This window comes from Myotis daubentonii, chromosome 2, assembly GCF_963259705.1.
Source record: "Myotis daubentonii chromosome 2, mMyoDau2.1, whole genome shotgun sequence".
NCBI classification, from domain to species: domain Eukaryota; kingdom Metazoa; phylum Chordata; class Mammalia; order Chiroptera; family Vespertilionidae; genus Myotis; species Myotis daubentonii.
In genome coordinates, this window is record NC_081841.1 from 139,691,981 (window position 1) to 139,695,777 (window position 3,797).

Sequence of the window (3,797 nt, forward strand, 5' to 3'; positions counted from 1 at the left end):
TATCTTTTACCAAAAAAGTATTTTTAATTAAGGTATGTACATTGTTTTATTTAGACATAATGCACACTTAATAGACTACAGTATAGTGTACTAGTAAACATAATTTTTATATGCACTGAAAAACCAAAAAAATTAGTGTGACTCACTTTATTGCAATGTTCACTTTATTGCCATGGTCTGTAACTGAACTTGCAATAACTCTGAGGTATGTGTGTATTACCTTACATCTATTCTTAGTGTGATTATTGACTACAAACCATATACAATCCTATATAATAAAAGCCTAGGTGGCATCATGCAATGTCATCACAAGATGGCCACTGCAATGTTGTCACAAGATGGCCAACCTAAAGATGGCCGGCAGGGGAGGGTAGTTAGGGGTGACCAGCCTGGCAGGGGAGGGCAGTTGGGGGCAAGATCTGGCCTGCAGGGGAGGGCAGTTGGGGCAATCAGGCTGTTAGGGGAGCAGTTAGGCATCAATCAGGCCAACAGGGGAGTGGTTAAGGGTCAATCAGGCTGGCAGGCAGAAGCTGTTAGGGGCAATCAGGCAGACAGGCAGGCAGGTGAGTGGTTAGGAGCCAGTAGTCCTGGATTGTGAGAGGGATGTCTGACTGCTGGTTTAGGCCTGATCCCAAGGGGTCCCATATTGGAGAGGGTGCAGGCCAGGCTGAGGGATACCCCCCTCCCACATGCACAAATTTTGTGCACCGGGCCTCTAGTTTCTGCTATAAAGTCTTCGCACTATCTGGTTTTTTTGCCTGAAATTTTCTTCACATCTCCTCCCATACCTCCTTTCTCCCAACACACATGCCTACATATCACCTACTCTTTCTTCATAACTTAGCTCAGTCATCACTGACCAGGCCATTTCTCTCTATTTTATACTCACGCAGTATTATGTAACACTTACCTCCGGTGTAATTGAAGTTTGGTCTGAATGATTCTTTGATTAATGGCTGACTCCTAGTAGATTGTAAGCTTACAAGTGTAGGACCCTGCTTTGCCTTGTATTTCATCCCCAACTTTCTTCATGGAGCTTGGTACAAAGCAGGTGCTCAATTACACCATTAAAACCTCTTCACAGTTTAATTTTCCATGACTTTAAACTACTGGAAATTTCCTTTCTAAAAATAGTTGTCACAAGTTGACTGTTGGACTGGTTGAAGGACTGAGAGAATAGAATTAGGAAATCTGGGTTAGTGAGCTATTAAGTGAGCTAGTAAGTAATCTTATTACTTTTTTTTTTATAGCAGTTTTCTCTAAACTGGAGGTGCTTTCTACTGGGTATGGAAATAAAATATGAGAACTCTTATTCACACTTATTTTATTTTAAATATAGTATAGTACAACACTTTATTCACTTGTCATCACGAGTATTCAAATCTTTTCACATAAGTGAATTTTCTAGATAAATAATGCATAAGCATCCCAGTTAGCAAAGACAAACAAACAAACAAAACAAAACAAAAACCCAAAATATTTTTATATGTACTATTTTTTAACAGAATATTTTGAGTATGCACTAAATCTTTCTGCCTTCTTTGAAAGAGTACACTGGCCTTAAGACTTTTCCTGGTGACTCAGTCATTGTCAGATATATTGGGGAGTAAAATGTACTTATAATTGATTTTCACAGGATTGTGCAATGTGTTAGTAGAAAAATTGGTTAGATGTGAAGACCTTGATTTTTTAATGTAAGAAATCAAATATTGAATAAATGCTAAAAACATTTATAAAATATGTGTTGAGTAAAAAAAACAAGATAAGAAACACAGGTGGATGCACAGCCTTGTTTTATTTATTTTTTAATTTATTTTTATTTATTTTTATTGCACATCACTCCTTTATTATACTGATCTGAAAAAGACTTAGTAGTTATGCTCAAAATGCTTACTGGGCCCACGTGGCAGGGCCAAGCAACTGGAACATGATTCAGAACTCACACAGTAAAAGACACACCTGGACATGATCAAGAGACATTTCACTGCCTTGAGACAATAATGCCAATGCCGGGGAGGGATTCTAAAACACAGCAGGATAACTCCTACAAGTCAAGGAGCTCATCCCACCTTGGTGTGAGGAATGGCTTATTTTGTGATGACTACATGTGGGAATAGTTCAACCGCCATAAAAACCCCAGAAGGGTTTTTGTTTTGTATTATTTTATATAGGTATGCTTTTTCTTTTGTAAAAGTAAATGCAACACGTAAATATTCAGGATTGATCCCAATCTTCTGGAGCCAGCTTTTCTGGGGTCAAGGAGGAAATGTTTGTTTGAATCACCAGGCACTCATCTTCCACTGGAATGACTAGAGCCCCCAGTCAGTTCACCTGACTGCAGAATAGCACAGGACTGCTCTCAGGAACATGGAGGCTCTCTTGCCTCTCACGGCTCACACCTTAACATGGCTCCTCCTTACCCCCCTACTTTCAAACAGGTCCTTAGTAATAAACAAAACACTAGCAGAAAAACAAGAGTTATTACCTCTGGACTCTCTTAGATTAGAGTCTCAGCTTAGACTGAGGACCCATGCCCCAGAAGGGCCATTCTGACTAGATTGCATGAAGGGAGTGGGTGCAGGAGACAAAATGGCTAACACAAAATTGGGAGCCACCAGTCCCCATCTGCAGCTACAACCTAAGATGCCTACAGATGTCAGTGTGACATGTGCACAGGAGAGATGCAGAGGAATGGGTTGGGAGGGAGGGTGTTCTTGGGAAAGTCGTCTGCCTGCTCGCTTTCACGTCTTGGCCTTGCCCTGGGCAGCGACAGCCTCCATGGCTTTGGGCACGGCCTCTTCATCCCCTAGGAACTGCATGGGCTTGATGGACTTCAAGTTTTTGTCTAATTCATAGACAATGGGAATACCAGTCGGCCTGCTCAGCTCCATGATAGCCTCTTCAGAATGACCTTCCAGATGTTTGACAATGCCCTGAAGGCTGTTGCCATGGGCTGAAATCAGTACCCATTTCCCCTCCTTAATCTGGGGCACTATTTCTTCATTCCCAAAGGGCAGAGCTCTGGCAATAGCGTCCTTCAGACTCTCACAGGAGGGTAGCTGATCTTCAGTGAGGTCTGCATACCTGCGATCCTTCCTGACGTTGCTGTAGAAGAGATGGTCGAGCTCCATCGGTGGTGGTGGGATATCATCAAAGTGCCGCCAGATCTTTACCTGGGCCTCACCATGCTTGGCAGCAGTTTCTGCTTTGTTAAGACCAGTCAGACCCCCACAGTGCCACTCATTGAGACGCCAGGTCCTCACTACAAACAGACACATTTGGTCAATGGTATCCAGCACCATCCAGAGGGTCCAAATTGCTCTCTTCTGTACTGAGGTGAAGCAGATGTCAAGCTCATAGCCGGTATCTCGCAGTGTCTGCCCGCTGCGCTTCGCCTCCTCATACCCAGAACCGGCTCAGGTCTGCGTCTTACCAGTCGCTGAAGCGGTTCTCCAGGTTCCACGTGCTCTTGCCATGCCATATCAGCACCAGCTTGTAAGCAGCCATGGTGGCAGTTCTGAACACGGAGCAGACTGAGGCTCACTGAGATTCCGGAGTGGCCCACAGCCTTGTTTTAAAAGCAGACTATTTTAATTACCTCTAAAACCTAGAAGCACTGCTTTCTAGATTCTTCTCTTTCCCTCTGCCCTTAGACATGACCACTATGTTTTGACTTTTGTGTTCATGATCATCTTGACTTTTTATGGCTTCAAAAAGTGAATTTGCAGTTTGAATGATGTATTATTTAATTTTGCATGTTTTGGATTATTTATAAACTAGAGGCCCGATGCACAAAA

At 42.7% G+C, this 3,797-nt stretch overlaps 1 pseudogene; it reads right to left on the reverse strand.

Moving 5' to 3' along the window:
• Positions 1-2,177: 2,177 nt before the first annotated feature.
• On the reverse strand, positions 2,178-3,507 carry LOC132228413 (phosphoglycerate mutase 1-like; annotated as a pseudogene).
• Positions 3,508-3,797: the final 290 nt, after the last annotated feature.